Source organism: Gopherus evgoodei, chromosome 2 (assembly GCF_007399415.2).
Source record: "Gopherus evgoodei ecotype Sinaloan lineage chromosome 2, rGopEvg1_v1.p, whole genome shotgun sequence".
In the NCBI taxonomy this organism is placed as follows: Eukaryota; Metazoa; Chordata; order Testudines; family Testudinidae; genus Gopherus; species Gopherus evgoodei.
The window spans coordinates 114,450,924-114,468,515 of record NC_044323.1 but is presented as its reverse complement, the minus strand read 5'-3'; the positions used below and the strand labels follow the sequence as shown (position 1 = coordinate 114,468,515).

At 44.4% G+C, this 17,592-nt stretch overlaps 1 protein-coding gene across 7 annotated transcripts in view; it reads right to left on the bottom strand.

The window, feature by feature from the left end:
* The window catches only part of LOC115646061 (poly(rC)-binding protein 3-like), a 519,652-nt gene that overhangs the window by 297,082 nt on the left and 204,978 nt on the right, over positions 1 to 17,592 (bottom strand). The window lies entirely within an intron of this gene.

Genomic DNA, 17,592 nt, shown 5'->3' with positions numbered 1-17,592 from the left:
TAAAAACTTGACATTTACTGCACTAGTTTGCCAGCAGTAAAGATGGGATCTTCATTTTCTTAGACAAGATGATACCACAATCGCTGCAGTGACAGATGTTGAGTTTTTAAGAGCACTCATTGCAATAAAAGAGAAAACTCCATTCTTCCATAAAAGTTATTTTAATCACCTTGGTACACAGAATTAAAAAAGAAAACTCAGTTCCTATAAATATTAAAGTGTCTTAAAGATTAATTAACAACAAAATAAATATTTTATTGCAGAGTATGCTTCAGTATCAAATGGCATCTTTGAGGAGGTATAAAGGGAGAGTTCTGAAGGTTCGATATAATGATCAGATGTGTGCATGTTGTAGACGAGCGCTTTGTTGCTCATGGTACAAATCAGCTGGAGAACTCTTACTTTGCAAAACCCAGAGTCCTTTTATTTCCCTGTGTTCGTTCCCACCACCATCTATATATAACTCTGTACAATTGAATAGTTCGGTAGCCACCCAGGGGACAGCTAGTTCCTGTTGCTAGCTAGGAGCAGCAGTTCCTCACACCTTACTCCTCCTGTTCCCCCCTGCCCTTTCCACTTCCTCCCTGCCAGCTTGATAGGCCTTCTCCTCAGCAGGCTCACAGGTGATTATTCTTCGGCTCCTTTAACGAGCCACACCCTGCCAGCTCCAGTCAGTTCCCCTTGATAGGAGCTGTGCTAGCAGGTTCTGAGCTAACAGGAGCTGGTTCAGTGCCTTGTAAGCCAGAACCCTGTTATACCCCCACCCTTAAGAACGGTGCCCTGAGGCCGCCTTTGGCCCCTCAGCCCTTCTGCCATTCCCCTGAAGGATGCGCTTTCGGGGAGGCCTCCCCGCTCCCAGCCAGGTTCCTTCTCAGCCAGCATCCCGGATGGTTTCTCCATCTCTCTCCCACAGAAGGAGCATTTCTCTGGGAGTGGTGGCCCCTCCATCTCTGCTTCAGCCTGCAGGTCATCACACCAGCCACACAACAGCAAGTGTCCTATTCCCAGCTCCCCCTGGGTATCTAGCAGGAGATTGGAATCTGCCCAATCTTCAAGCAGGATCTTCCACGACTCAGTTTCCCTCGTATCTCCTGGAGGCTCCAGGGTCTCCTACCCCTCTATTGGGGGGGTCAGTATTCATCCTACCTCTGGGCGGGACCTTCCGTGACTCAGTTTCCCTCATATCTCCCGTCAGCTCCCCTGCGTCCCTCCCTTCTCTTGGAGGGCTCTGACTAACCAGCTCCCCTGTATACATTTCCTGCAGGTTAGCCCGCTCCGGGCTTTGCTGTCTAGGAGTTTTCTTTTGATTCACAGGCCTAGGCCCGTTTCCTTCTCTGGGGGTTCTCATCCTCAGGGTATCTCGAGGTTCCCCCTGCCTTGTGCCCGGTAGCGGGAGCCAGTCCCAACCTAACACTACTGGACACGGTAGTTTCTCCAGGACCCCTACTTGCTTCCACCTGAAGAAACCCTTTGCTTCCAGCGGTACCTGGGCTACCGGGCAGGACTTTCTGTCTCCATGTATGCACCCGAGGGCCATCCTTTCCCCTGGAATGAGCCAATGTGGCTTGACCAGAGCCTTTCGCACCAGCGTGCAATTTGAGCTGGTGTCAACCACAGCCGTTTGGGTCTTTCTCCCCATCTTCACAGGCACGGTGGACATACCAAGCCCCGGGTTCCTTCCCGCCTGTTGTGTCCACGCACAAAAGTCCGCCCAACCGCACTTCATATCCGGGCAGTCTTGTTTTATGTGTCCCAGCTTCCCACACCACCAGCAGGTTACCCAAGTGGGTCTTTTAGGTACTCCTCGGGATTCCCCTTTCTTCACCTTGCCTTTGCCGGGGAAGGAGTCTACAGGTCTCCGTCCCACTTCTCTGTCCTTTCGCTGTCGGTCCTCCCTCCAGGGTCCCTCTGCTTCTATATATTCCTTGGTCACCCTGACCACCTCTTCGACGGTGCCTGGCTGGTGCCTTCTCACCCACGTCCGCACCATCTCCAGGAGATTTGCAAAAATGCTCAAGTATCAAGGAGTCCATTACCTCCTCCAGGGTCTGCATATCTGACCTCAGCCAGCGTGTGGCCCAATCCCTTAACATCTGTGTAAACACGCGTGGTCACACAGCAGAAATCCACCGGGCCGACCGGAGCTTTTGCCTGTACCGCTCCGCCAACAGGTCTACCTAGTCCAATATTGCAGCTTTCACGGCCTCATAATTCTGGGCATGTTCCTCAGAGTATCTCGAGGACATTGCTCCTGGACATTGCTCTGCTCGCAGATGAAATCCTGCAGGTTTTTCTGTTGCTCCGCCTGCCAGGCCAAAGCAGCCTGTCTCTCCGCTTGGTGGCCCTGCTAGAAAGTCTGCAGGGCCTGCTGGGTCTGCTTTTGCTGCTCTACAAGCCATTTCAGGGTCACCTGCATTGCTGGCCACCAACCATATTCACGGGCTTCAGTATCCCAGACAAACCCCCACGTGGAGATGAGCGCTTTGTCGCTCGCGATACAAATCAGCCGGAGAACTCTTACTTTGCAAAACCCAGTGTCTTTTTATTTCCCTGTGTTCGTTCCTACCCCATCTATATACAACTCTGTACAATTCAATAGGAGTTCGATAGCAGGGGGGACAGCTAGTTCCTGTTGCTAGTTAGGAGCAGCAGTTCCTCATTCCTTACTCCTCCTGTTCCCCCCTTTTCCACTTCCTTCCTGCCAGCTTGATAGGCCTTCTCTCCAGCAGGCTCACAGGTGATTACTCTTCGGATCTTTTAATGAGCCACACCCTGCCAGCGCCAATCAGTTCCCTTGATGGGAGCTGTGCTAGCAGGTTCTGAGTTAACAGGGGCTGGTTCAATGCCTCTTAGGCCAGCACCCTGTTACAGTGTGTATTAAAAATATTGCATTTCTAATTGGGCAAATGCTGCAAAAAGTATCAGCAGATATTTGTTTAAATCAAAATTGTGAATTCACTTCAATATTCACCTTCCACTTTGTTTGCTTTCCAGAAACATTCATGCAGGTTCATTTTTGCATGCAAGACTGTTAAAAGCGTGTCCTACTCCTGAAAATATTGCTGAAATAGTGGCAACAGGCCTACTGCATCAGTTAATATGGTGAGGAACAAACGAAGGTCTGAATGTAAGAGGGTAGAAAATCTATAGAGTTTAATTAAATTTCAGAAGCTGTGTCGCTAGGTGGAGTATTAGCATAAGTAAAGAAGAGAGAAATATTCCAACAATCAGATGAAAAAAATCCCATTTTTGGTTTGGGTGCAGGTGGCCCATGCTAATAGATCCTTATGCAGAATTGGGGCCTTAGCCTGTTTTAAAGTCAACCTTTCCCTTTTGAGAATAAAGGCAACACTTCTTTGGACTTTATAAGAAGAGTAAAAGACTATTCCAAATCTCATTAAATTTTCCAATACTCAGACTCAGAGCTGGAAAGACTGGTTTCTCGTGGCATGACAAAATCAGGGCATCATTTTTAAAATAATTGAACATTTATTTCTTGTTCGATAAGATGATTCACACTTTTCTTATTGAATGAGACCATTTTATTTGTTCTTGGTCATCGATCCGATGATGAAAAATCTGAGCAAATCATCTATTGTTGGTCTCATGGTGTGCCCCCTGATGGCTATACAAGCCAATTCTAGAGGTGCACATTTGGCTGCAGATGGTGCATGGGAAGTTTGCAGACAGTGGGTTGTGCACTGTTGGTGCTCTGTGATGTCGTTCGTGTGCCTCTTGTAGATGCCAGCAACGGTCCTCCTCAAAGGTGATGCAGGTATTTCTGACTGTTGCACGCCACTGTGTTCTGTCGCTGGCGGCATCCTCAAGGTCCCTGGGTTTGATACTGCTATACTGCAGATTGGCTTTGATGGTGTCCCTGTAACGTTTTCGTGGATGACCTATATGCCAGATGCCCTGGGAGAGCTCACCACAGAGAAGCTGGCGGGGGATTCTGTTGGCATCCATGCGGCTGACATGACCGGTCCAATGTAGCTGTGACTTCATGATCATCATTTCGATGCTTGTCATCTGGGCTCTCTCGAGGACCTCAAGATTGGGCACTTTGTCTTGCCAGCGGATCTTCATGATGTTGCGAAGGTAACGCATGTGGAATGCTTCGAGCTGCTTGATGTGATGCCTATATAGTGTCCATGTTTCATACCTGTACAAAAGAGATGAAAGAACAGCAGTTCTGTACACAAGCAATTTTGTTGACATCCGGATGTTGTGGTGGTTTAAAACTTTGATACGCAGATAGACAAGTGCCTGGCTTGCTTTGGATATTCATGCGTTGATCTCATTAGCCAGTGATCCATCAATGGATATGACACTATCCAGGTATTTAAAGTTCTCCACTACTTTAAGCTGAGTGCCATCAATGGAGATACTTGGGACAGAAGCATTTGATCCAGGTACAGGTTGATGGAGAACTTCTGTCTTTCCGAGGCTGATATTTAGTCCGAAGAGTTGCGAGGCCTCGGAAAACTTGTTGACAATGTGCTGAAGATCATTTTCAGTGTGATTCATGACGGCACAGTCATCGGCAAAGAGTGCCTCAAGAAGGAGTTTCTGCACTGTCTTAGTCTTTGCATTCAGGCGACGGAGGTCAAAAAGTGAACTATTGTGCTGGTATTTCAAATATATACCTCAATCCAGATCTTTCATTGCATGGTTGAGGACGCATGCAAAGAACAGGTTAAATAAGACAGGAGTGAGAACACATCCTTGTTTCATGCCGTTGGTGATGTTGAAGGGGGCAGATGTGGCTCCATCAGACAATACTTCGCCTGTCATGAAAAAGGCGTATAATCTGGACAAATTTTCTTGGGCAGCCAAGTCGTGTTAGAATAGTCCAAAGGGCTTCCCTATTGACGGTATCTAACGCCTTTGTCAGATCTATGAAGACAGCATACAGGTGCATGTTCTGTTCAATGCACTTCTCTTGTATTTGTCTGACAGCAAACACCATGTCGACTGTGCTCTGGCCAGGTCGAAAACCACATTGACTTTCAGGTAGGTTTGCCTCAGATGTACAGGCTATTAGGCGGTTCAAGATGATGTGGGCGATGATTTTCCCTCCAACGGAGAGGAGGGATATGCCTCTATAATTTCCACATTCTGCTTTGCTGCCTTTGTTCTTGAAAAGAGAGACAATAGTAGCGTCACAGAGGTCCTGTGGTATGTTTTCATCCTCTCAGATGCTGATGATCACGCTGTGTAACGCTGCTAGTGCTACTGGACCTGCTGCTTTGTATATCTCTGCTGGTATCCCATCTTTTCCAGGAGCTTTTCCTGAACTCATCTGGCTAACAGTTTTCTTAATCTCATCTATAGTGGGCAGAGAGTCAAGATCTGTCAGAGCAGGTTGTTGTGGAATTTCATTGAGGATGTTATTATTCACGGTTGATGGTCTATTAAGAAGGTTGCTAAAGTGTTCTCGCCATTTTCGTTGATGCCTTCTTTATCTTTAATCAGTGTTGTGTTGTCTGATGAAAGCAGTGGTCTTTAGTTTAGAAGGTCCATAGCCAGTCTTAAAAGCACTGAAGAACATCTTTGAGTTGTGGGTCTCAGCATAGTGCTCCATTTCTTTGGCTTTGCTCTCCCACCAGTTGTCTTGTATCTGACAGAGGTCTTTCTGTGTTTTGCTCTGAAGGTACTTGAAATGGTCCCATTTGGAGACTGAGAAGGGATCATTCTGCCATTCAATAAAGGCTTTTCTCTTTACTTCCAGAGCTGAGCACATTTCTTTTTTGCTTCTCATCAAACCAATCCTGATGTGTTCTTTTCTTTGGTCCAAGAGATGTTATTGCTGTGTCAGTCACCATCTGCTTGAACTGGTTCCACTTTTCGGTTGCAGTACCGATCAGTAGTCCGTGGGATGTCAGTTTGTCATCAAGACTCTTTTGAAAGTTGTTGAAACATTGAGCATCCTTCAGTTTGGCTATGTTGAAAGCAGGTCGCACATGCTTAGGGCGTTTGTGCCGAGAGGGAGCGATGTAAAGTTGGAGAGATGTCCTGATTAATCTGTGGTCTGTCCAACACTCTGCGCCTTGCATTACTCTGGTGATAATTATATCTTGGATGTCTCGCCTTCTGACAGTGGCATAATCTATCAGATGCCACTGTTTGGACCAAGGGTGCATCCACGTCGTTTTGTATTTATCCACTTGTCGGAACAGAGTGTTGGTAATGGTCAGGTCATTTTCAGAACAAAGGCTCAAAAGGTGTAGTCCATTGCTGTTCATTTTGCCTACACCATGTGGCCCGGTTACTCCATTCCAGTTCTCGTTGTCAGCCCTGACTCGGGCGTTGAAATCTCCAGGTAGGAGTAGTTTGTCTGTTACAGGTGTGGCCTTGATCAGTCTGTCGAGATCTTCATAGAATTGTTCCTTTGAGTTGTCAGAGCATGTTAGAGTGGGTGCATATGCATGAATGATGGTGGCATGATGTTTGGCATTTAGTGGAAAGCGTAGTTTCAGCAAACTTTCATTGATACCCACTGGAAGGTCTGGGAGTTGATGCATCAATGAGGTTTTCATTGCCAGACCAACTCCATGTATTCTGTCCTCTGTCTCAGTCCTACCCTTCCAGAAGAAGGTGTAACTACTTCCTGGTTCACTCAAGAAACCTTCCCCGGGCAATCTTTTTTTGCTTAATGCCGCTATATCAATGTTGTAGCGGGCTACTTCTTGAGCAGTGAGGGCTGTCCTCTCAGGTCTTGCAACAGCTTCTCGATGCATGAGGGTACGAACATTCCATACACCAAAGGTAAGTTTTCTCAAATTTTTCTTTTGGTTTTGGCCACAGATTGGGTTAAACTGCCAGCCACGGCTTGCTGGCCAGCCGTTGTAGGGCAGGCAATTTTTAGGCCACTGTAGCCATAACATCAGGGCTTCTAAATAGAATATAAAAATAGGACTTTCCTATCCAATTAGGTGTAATATAGCTCACAACAATCAGTTTCAGGAACTAGATAAACTTAATCCAGACCAGTAGCATTTCATGGACAAAATACATAAAACAACCCAGCAGTGTTGACTGCACAAAAGACATTTTGTAACTGTTATGAAAAGCAGAGCTGTAGTGTGATGAGTGAGACTGGAGAAAATGGGTCAGGTTTCAGAAAGGGAGGATCTTGTTTGGTGTGACACCTGGAGCTTTAGGGTGCACATTTGTAGCCAGAAAGGTAGCAGCAGCACTGGATGTATTCTCTTTATCTGGCATTGGCCTAATATTATTAATTCTCATGGAGGACACTAAGTTAGCCTCACATGCCTTAAGTTTTGGAAGATTCTGTTTTCATGGTGCTTCTGCACTGATGCTTCATATGCTAACATAGTACTTGGATCACCTTCCAGTATCGTAGCCTGCGGATAATCACAATAATGGGTCTCTCCTACTTTGAGTTACATGGTCATCACTACCACTATAAAGACAGCTTGGCTACAAATAGTATAAAATCTACAGTATGGTGAAAATAATGTATTTTAGGGGAATGACAGCAGATAAAATGGATAGTTGGTGAATAAGATCTCAAGTCACATAGGTGTATCTACCCCTTAAGAAAGTTCTCCAGATAATATTAGTCCCAGGCGTGTCAGAATTACAAGTTAACTAGAGAAGAGAAGACAGCAGTTTTAATCAGAGACCCCTTCTGGATACAAAACCATGGCACTGGCTGCCATGCTTACTGCCCTAGAGAAGAACGCCACTTCAGGAGCACCCAGGCATGCATCTGAATGATGCATATGGTTTTAGGGGAGGGCTAGCAGGGAAATACTATTTGCTCTGTGGTATGTGTTGCCCTTCCTGGTTGGTTAATAGAGAGGCATTAATTGTGGCCTTCTGCCCACAGGGAGAGTGGTATGATGATGACCTCTGTGAAGGAGAGCTCTGGAAACACATCAAGGGAAAACTGAAATGTCCCAGGATGGCAGTATGATCTCCACAAATGTAATGTTAAGGAGACAGTTACCAGTAAAAAAAGAAAAGGAAAGAAATAGCGTAAATAATTACAAAACTGAATTTTAAAATAGCAATCTACCAAGCCAACACAAAGAATAATACTCACAATTCAGCTAATGAGACTCAGATACAGCCATCCCAGTTGATTACATTTTCTGCAAGTTGTTACTCTACAAAACATTTTTTGAATCACTAATTATGGTTACAGAACATACTACCAAACTGGAAAAACCTCTCTGTTCAAATGAATGGGAATGAATCTAATTAACACCATTGCAGAATTAGAAAATGGTAATGGAATGCGTGTCTGTTTTGAAAAACTACTTTTTATATACAGTGGCATCATTAGATCTGCACACTATTAACTGTAGCTTTTTGGGAGGAGTGGCAGAAATTGGTACACAATTTTAAAACTAAATTCTGTTAATCACAAATGCTTTTTAAAATAATTTTCATGTATTTAGAGTATGAGCATCTGTGTTTTTCCAACACTGAAATGAAACAGAAAACAAAATAGTTATAGGAATGGTAAAAACTCTCATATGTCCTCTTGTCACATTTCTGAGTAAGCATCCACAAGCTCTCTGCCATGCTGCCCTTCACGCTTGGGAGACACTCCCTGTAGAGATTCACAAAGCTAACTCATTATCCACCTTCAAATCCCTCCTCCAAACTCTCCTGTGCTGCGCTGCCTGCAAAAACTTTAAAAAAGTTAGTCTGCTGGTGTACTGGCACGACTATCTATCTTGTCACACTGTTTTCTTGTACTGCCTTGTCTTCTGTCTTATACTTCAATTGTAAGCTCTTTGGGGCAGGGGCTTTTGCTCTGTGTTTGTGCAGTGCCTAGCACAATGGGGTTCTCACTAGGGCTCCTAGGTGCTACAGTAATACAAATAAATACTACTACTTATAAAGATATGAAGAAAGATTGGAATGGTTTACTTTAGAGAGAAGATGAATAAGATGCAACATGATAATGGTATACAAAATAGTGAATGGTACAGGAAAGAGATCAGGAATTTCTATTAACTCTTTCAAATAACATATGAGCAAATGGACAGTCAATGAAATTGAAAACTAGCATAAATAGATAAAAAGAAATATTTTTTTCCAAACAGCCTGTGGAGCCCACTGCCACAAGATAACATTGAGGCCAAGAGCTTAGCAGGATTTAGAAAAAAGACTGGATTTAAATAGAAAACAACATTATACCATTATAATAGTAAATATTTTTTAAAAAATCTAGAGTTTTGGGAGGGTGTGACATTCCCCTGGTGTTATCTGGCCTGGTGATCTGCTAGGTCACGCCAATCCTCAACTCTGGGAGCCAGCCTTACCCTGCTCTGCTGTGAGAACCCTCACTCCTGGGCTGTTCACGCACAGCCTCTAGCATGTCAGCTGCTCCCAGCTATGCGAGGGAGCACTTTTGGCCAGCCGCTGATAGGATTGTGAAACCGAAAGACACTAGCCTATATCTCCGGTCCCAGACACAACCCTAGGAACCTCCTGTCACGGAGTGTGGGGGAGCCCAGGCCCTGCACTCTCACTTCCTGTGATTCACCATGACTCTTAGCCAGCCAGTAAAATGGAAGGTTTATTAGACGACTGGAACACAGTCCCAAACAGAGTTTGTAGGTGCAACCAGGAACCCCCAGTCAGGTCCCTCTGGGGTGGAGGGGGCAGGGAGCTTAGCCCCTAGCCTTAGGGTTTCCTCTGTTCCCCCAGACCACTCCAAACTGAAAACCCCCCTCCAGCCATCTCACCCAGCCTTTCCCCGGCTCCTCCCCCAGCCTTTGTCCAGTTTCCTGGGCCAAGGTGTTGCCCGGTTGCAATCCCCCTCGTGGCTCAGGTATCATCCCTCACGTGAAGTTACCCACTGCTATCCCATCCCCCAATGCAGACAGTCCCAATAAAACTCCCCTGTGACATTCCCAGGTCAATCCTCCTCACTCCCTGCTCTGTCACACCTCCATCTTGCAGTGTCCAGTTATGCCCACTGGATGCTGCAAGCTTATATGAATTCATCAATTTAACAAAGAAATTGATATGTACCAGGCTTGTTATCCCAAGGGGGAGTCTCTGACATGCTTCAAACCAAATGCACTGCTTCAGGTAGAACAAACAAACAAATTTATTAACAACAAAAGATAGATTTTAAGTGATTATAAGTCAACACATAAGTCGGGTTTGGTCAAATGAAATAAAAGCAAAATGCATTCTAAGCTGATCTTAACACTTTCAGCACCCTTACAAACTTAGATGCTTCTCACCACAGATTGGTTGATTTCCCTTCAGCCAGGCTCTCTCCTTTGATCAGCACTTCAGTTGCTTGGTGGTGGTGTCTGTAGATGGAGGTTGAAGAGAGAGCAAACCTCCCTTTTATCATGTCCCTTCTTCCCTCTTGGCTTTGCCCCTCTGCGTTCAGAGTCAGGTGAGCATTACCTCGGCGTAGTCCCAAACTGACCAAGGGAAGGGGGGTGACTCACTTGAGAGTCCAACAGATGCTTTGTTTCTGCCTAAGCCAGTGTCCTTTGTTCCTGTGAGGCTTGGCTGGGTTTGTCCCATACATGCCCTGATGAGGTGTGAACTGCCCTCTGCTCCTGGAGAGTTTTTGCCTGGGCTTGTTTTAAGCCATGAGGACACATTTTCAGCCTCATAACTATATTCATGAAATTACAACCTATAACATTACTATAACAACAATGGTAAGTGCATAATGAGCCTTCCAAAGACATCCGACATGACAAACTTTGCATTGGATACCACCCAATCATATTATAAGGATGAACATGGGGGTGCAGGGTGTTCCCTCAAGGTACGGAGCATCACAGAGGGATCATAAACACTCATGCTTCAGGGCATAATCCAACCCCTACATATTGGGGATTAGGACAAAACCTTTCCTGAGCCAAGTTGTCCCATAATTGCCTAATGCAAGATTTCTTCTACCTTCCCCTGCAGTGGATAGCAGTGGCTGCAGTCTGTGACAGGGCACTGGACCAGATCTAGCATGACAATTTCTAACATAATCCATGATCTTTTTTTTTGTATCTGTAAAACCACTCCTCCCCCCTCCAACTAGGCTTCTATAGTAAGAGAACATTTTCTGTTTATTATAAAAAATGTCGTCTTAAAAATTGTCATATGTTTTCTTAGCAGAAAAAAATTTGTTTTGTTTTTTTGCCGCGTGTGCGAAATTCAGAGCCATGTAAGAGTTGGTGAATAACATGCCTACTTAATTCCCCGAGTAACTCTGTAAAGTGTATGGAGTACTACCAGGGAAGGAATTTGTCTCTTTGAACATATTTTCAAACTGCTCAATAACAAATCCCTCCTTTATGTTTTAAAAGTCACAGAGGAGGAGGACAGATCCACTACTTCTGGGCTGCTATCACTCAAGGCGTGTGGCAATTCTCCATAAAGGGCCATATTTTTAGAATATACGCTCTCCCCACACACAACCATGTCATATATCATTTGAAAACTGATTTTATGTACATTTAGATGATGCCTGATGTGGAGCCGTCAAATAGCGCTGTCAGCCTGTAGGTGAGGTGAAACAATGGTACCCGAATAAGAAAGTGTCATTTTTGCAGTTCCAGAAACAGTACAACATGCTTATAAGTACAATTTTGACTGTTTAAGTTAATTTCAACACCTTAATGTGGTGTTTATTGGTCAAAGCTACCAAACTACATTGTATTAAAAGATTTTTATGGTTTTGCAAGCAGTTCTTTTTCAGAAATGAAGAAGCTGTTTAGCATGTGGTAAAAGTGGCAAAGATCAACCTTTTGCAATATACTAACATGCAATGTTTTCACATCACATACTGTTCATTGTCAAAGGATCTCACAAGTGATGATAATAGTTTTCTATATCTTCAACTGAAATTTGCTGACCAGATCAATCTCACACTGAATATTGTGCACCAATAGCAATTGATTGTATGCCCATAGTTAGTACTGTATAATGTACGAGGCTGCCTAATGTAATGTTTCTCCAACCGTAAGCTTTTGTACATACAATGTAGCATCTAGGTTGACTGAAAGAAGGTTTTAATTTGAAATTGCCTATGTATGCAGTACTAGCCTTTGAAATATTCTACAAATCAGTTTTTTAATTCAGTGACACTTATGCACAGGTCAACATTAGTGTTAGAGATGACAATACACAGCTTCATATTATGAATATGCAGAAGCTAGGAGAGAAGGAAGAGGCCTAACAAGAAGTAGTCAAGAGAAAGTCCACAGACAAGTCCTGCCCTCTGCACTGAAGAGGGACGAAGAGCATGTTGCAGCCCTTACCAACCATGTCATCAACAATATGACAAATCCATTTGGCCCTGACTCACATCCAGAGGTGCGTATCAACCCATCTTCTGCATTGCACGTAGTATCAGATGAACAAGAGTCTCTCTACTGAAAATAACAGATGCTGGAGAAGAACAAATGGAGCGATTTGTGAGAGATGCACTTGGTTCTGATCGGTCACATAGCTGCTTCTGCTCACTCAAGAAATCTGATACTAAAAAATTTGTTGACATGGCCAAGATGACCAAATTTAGGTCTGGCAAGGGAGGGACAATCACAGTAGCTACCAGTCCAGAAATTGTTTTCTGCAGAGCCCTGTCCTTAGCAACGTGCAGAGATGATGTTTCAATGACAACTGTTCTTAGCCAGTAAGACCTATGCCTATGTCACTCTTCTATGCTGATGGAACAATGAGAAGAACAGACAAAGCTGAATTAGGGCATCAGCTGGAAGTTCAAGTGAAAAAATCCATGAGCTAAGGGCATGCAACAAAGACACCACAGTGTACCTCAAAGATGCCATGGTTGTCATACAAAGGATGGCTGGAGACAAATTCCACATTCGATGAACTGGATGTGCATATGAGAGGCAGGTCTTAAAAGAATTTGACAAAGCTAATTCTATAAGCAAAGTCTTTGACAGATATGGCAACGCTAACTGTGAAAACTTCAGAAAGACAGCACCGGAGAGAATTTAAGGTTGGATGTAAGAAATACCAGGTGACTGTTGGATGCACTGCGCCTCCATAGAAAAAGTTTCTAAACATGTCATCCAACAAGCAATCACACTCCTCCTTGCTGGAGGCTTTTCCAGTAGTGAAGTAGCAAAGTTCATCACCAGCAGAGGTGTTGAAGAAGTCCAAGACTTGAACAGTACTCAAGAGGAAGCAGACACAAAGATGCTTCTGCATAGTGTATGTGCCAATATGGCTTTTGGGTCTCTCAGTGTCAAAGAAACCATAGTAATCAAGTCATCTGATACAGACGTTTTGGTCCTTGCTGTTCACTACTTTCCAAAAATGGAACGCACAGATACAATGTAGACTGAAACAGGCAACTGACAAGTGACACTTCATCTGGGCATGCAATTTGTGCCACACTCACTCTTGACTTCTGCAACATACTTCCTACTGTATGTACATTAATAGAATGTGATTGTGTCATCCCTATTTGATAATGGGAAAAATCTGTGTTTATTGTTATCAAAGCAAAGGAAGCTTACTGCTTCAGAGATCTTGCCAAACTGGGAGACAGTGAACGACAAGCTACAATTTCTGCACACAGAATGTTGGTAGTAGTGCTTTGTGACCAGAGTGAGAAAGGAAAGGAAACCCAGAGAGTCACGAATTGCTTGAGCCCCAGTCTAGCCATCAACAAGGAAAAGTCACTGGCCAAACTCCCACCATGTGAGAACAGTTTGGAAGAGCATGTCAAAGCAGCATCTTGGCCAACAAAGATATGGATGTCTCCACACATAGGTAAATCTGATATTGTATCGCTATTGCACTATGGATGATGAACTACTCCCTGTGTCCTTCAAGGGCCCAATGGCACCCATGCTACTACAAAACCTTATTTGTGCCTGTACCACTAAGGGTTGCTGCACAATCAACTGGGTCTGTAGCCAGAATAATTTTCCCTGCACAGAAGCATGTGCATGCCAAAGCAATGAAAACTGTAGTAACCTGCGCACCCTCAGCAGAGACCATAATCATGAACAAAAATGATGATAATGATGTTGACTAGAAATGTCACAGGCACTATTACACTCCAATGATACCTCTACAAATGTATTAGATTTTGTTTTACCCTTTAAGATTGTGACCTCAAAGTATCGCAACCACAAAGAAATCCAATTTTATGTCTTGAAATAATACATAGAGCCATTAAACTAACAGAAGCAAATGCAATATTTCATTTTAACATGTTGATGGTGTCATTGTTTATCCCCATTTTTATGGTAACAGTACCATTTGACAGCTCCATATCAACCTCATCTTAAAGTAGATATATTAAACTTTCGAATTCATAGTTTCCATGGCTATTATGATCATCTAGTTTGGCCTCCTGTAAAACACGCCATAGAACTTCCCAAAATAATTTGCAGAGCATATCTTTTAGAAAAACATAATGTACAATGTGCATGTGTGTAGAGAAGGTATGTTGACCAAATCGATGGTGCTCGCTTAACACATTGTACTGACTGTATGACAAGGCCTGCAAAAGAAGTCAGAATGGCCAGCCAAGGGGCAGAGGCTGGGTCATGCATGGACCAAGGCTGATGTCTGGGTGCTTCCAAACATTGGATCCTGCCCATACATGTATCATATCCCTAATTATTGTTCCAGGACTCTGACTGTTTCTACACTCAGGAGTCCTGTGGGCATTCCCTTCAAGATGTGGAAAATCTCTGGAGGGGGAGATATCAATGCTTCTAGCCAGGGGCGGCTCCAGGCACCAGCACGCCAAGCACGTGCCTGGGGCGGCAAGCCATGGGGGATGCTCTGCTGGTCGCCATGAGGGTGGCAGGCAGGTTGCCTTCGGCAGGATGCCTGTGGAGGGTCTGCTGGTTCCGCGGCTTCGGCGGATCTCCCGCAGGCGTGCCGCCGAATCTGCAGGACTGGGGACCTCCCACAGGCAAGCCGCCAAAGTCAGCCTGCCTGCCGTGCGTGGGGCGGCAAAATACCTAGAGCCGCCCCTGCTTCTAGCAGTATTATTTTATCTTGCTTAGAGCATCCAAGGTCCCACTAGATTTTTAGGGGACTATGACATTAAGAGTGGCTATCCCCCGACTCCTTCCCCTCTCACTCTAGCTATTTCACTGGCTCCACAGTTGTGGCTGGGAGGACATAAACAGTCAGCTTTCCCCTATATTCAGAAAAAGAGAATTACCAGACTTTAAAGTAAGCATATATTCTTAATAACAGCAGCCAAGAGAGAGACCTCTTTTCTATACATTTAAAATGGCAAAAGCACAATAGCCAGGAACAGGTAAAAGGTACATGGCGCAACAAGTATAAGAATGACTGAGAGATGACACAGGAAACAGACCTGAGATTAAACTAATGTAACACACTCTTCATGTGGCTGCATCTTGAGACCACTTGGAAACTGACGCTGGTGTGGAATGTGTGGCCCATTGGTTGACTGGAGAGTCATACCAGTCACATATGACACTGATGCTGTGGGAGGTGCAGTAAATGAGGATACATTTCCAGGTTCCATTCAAAGTACAATGGGATTGACTACCAGTGGGAGTTGGGTGCCTAACGTCCCTTTGTGCCTTTGAAAGTCTCCCTGTAAACAATTTGTGTCCTAGTAACCTGAGAACCTGCCTCTCTCTCCATGACATAAAGCCATAGTTCAGTCAGTAGAGGTGCTCATGCTTGAACTCCTTCACTATTAAATGGCAAAAACCTGTCTTAACTCTGAGTTACGGTTGCCTAGTTATAGCTTCTGCCCTTCCAGAAAGTTGAGTTCAGCAAAACACAGATTTCTGAAAAACCAGGAACTACAGAGCTAAGAAAAATGCCCAAGGGACCTTAACTCTGCCAGCCCATGGATCTGTCAATAGCCACTGGGAAATATCTGCATGCACCTCAGCTGCATTCACTGTGTTAAGCGTAGCTGTACTGAATGGTAGAGGAATAAATTGGAGCAGCTTGGAAAAGCTGTAATTGAGATATGAGGAGATCTGGGCCTGAGTCTCCACCCATGTGTTTTATCAAAGGAAAGAGGTGCATGCACACCTGGAAGGTCCAGTTTGCATCATTTCAGTACAGAAATTTGTAGGCTGGGTCAGTAGCATGGCTCTGGGATCTTCTTGCCTTGGGTGCTGTTAGTAGTGAGGTGAAATATGAGAACAGTCTGTGGATTTAATGATGGTCGAGGGAAGAATAGGTTTAGGTAGTCTCGTGTGTGCAAGTGTGAAGGTGTCGCAGAAGAACAAGAAGTGGCTGTTAAATTTTGCAAGTGTGCTATTCTGCTGAGGGAGTAGGCACAGTGTTTGAGCATAGGACAAATGCAGATAGGGACTGTTAACTACAGAATGGGTGTGTGCGTGTTATGGATGTGTTGGGGCATTGCTCAAAAAAGGCAGAATTAAGGTTATACAGCTGTTTACCTTAACTGTGTATTTCGTAGTTTTCAAAAGTTTGAGTTTTGCTGAACCAGATGTTCTGGCAGGGTACAAGCTATCACTGGGCAACCTTAACTCTCTGTTAATGATTATTTTTTGGTCATTTAATTACCTAGGCTTTTTTTAAAACAGAAAGAAAAATATTTGTTGGTAGAAATTAGTGGTCATTTAGACAGGTGTAGTTCTCACTTAGGTTTGCAGTTAATATGCTACTGTTGCTAAGTAATAATCAAAAGAACTCTCTCTTATATAGTGCTTTTCATCAGTGGATCTCAAAGAACATTACATCATTACCCCATTTTGCAAATGGAAAGCCAAGGTACAGAGAGGTAAAGTGACTTACCCAAGGTTACCCCACAGACCAGTGGCAGAGCTAAGAATTGTTCTACTCCTGTCGGCTTTCCACTAGGCCACATGGTTGCCATGCAATTCCTCAGTGCTCATCCCTTCTCATATACATTTTGTTATTGTGGAATGAGGATAGCAGTCAGTCATGCTCTCAATATTTGTAAGGGACAGTTGCTAACAGGGCTAATGAGAGAAATCCCATCCTTGGATTATGTCCCAAAACCTTGACAGTTTTATTACATGGCTGTTACAGTAACTTTCAGTGTGTAAGAGAAGACTGGTCTCTCTCTCTCTCTCTCTCTCTCTCTCTCTCCTTCTCTACCCTGTGGCCCAGCATTCTCCACAACACATAACCCCCGCCACCAACAGCTATCCTACCCCATCCATCCCAATGAGTGATTATTTGCCACCGTAGAAGCCAATAAGATGTAAGAGGTTGCTCTTTGCTGTCTCCTGCCCTGTGCAGCTGCATACACATACCACATGCAACAGCTTACTGGAAGGTCAGGCCACACTCTACCTTGGTTATACAGTCCAAACTGCACACTGAACTGAGCCTCTCACTCCCACTACTCACCTCCAGCTAGCACTCTTGCCCCTGCTTCAGGCTTTTCGAACCACTCTCTGGGTTCACCCAATTCACCCCTCCTCCACATGGGGCCCCCTACATACCCATTCAGGTCAGCCTCCTCCATCACACACAAAGGAGAAGTGTTCCATAACTATTCATTTTCTGGATTTCACATGTTTAAATTTGTGTTATTTTCATCCCCTCTCCGCCCCCAGATCTCAGCTCACATGATGGCAAAGAGAGGGACTCAGACATCCCAAG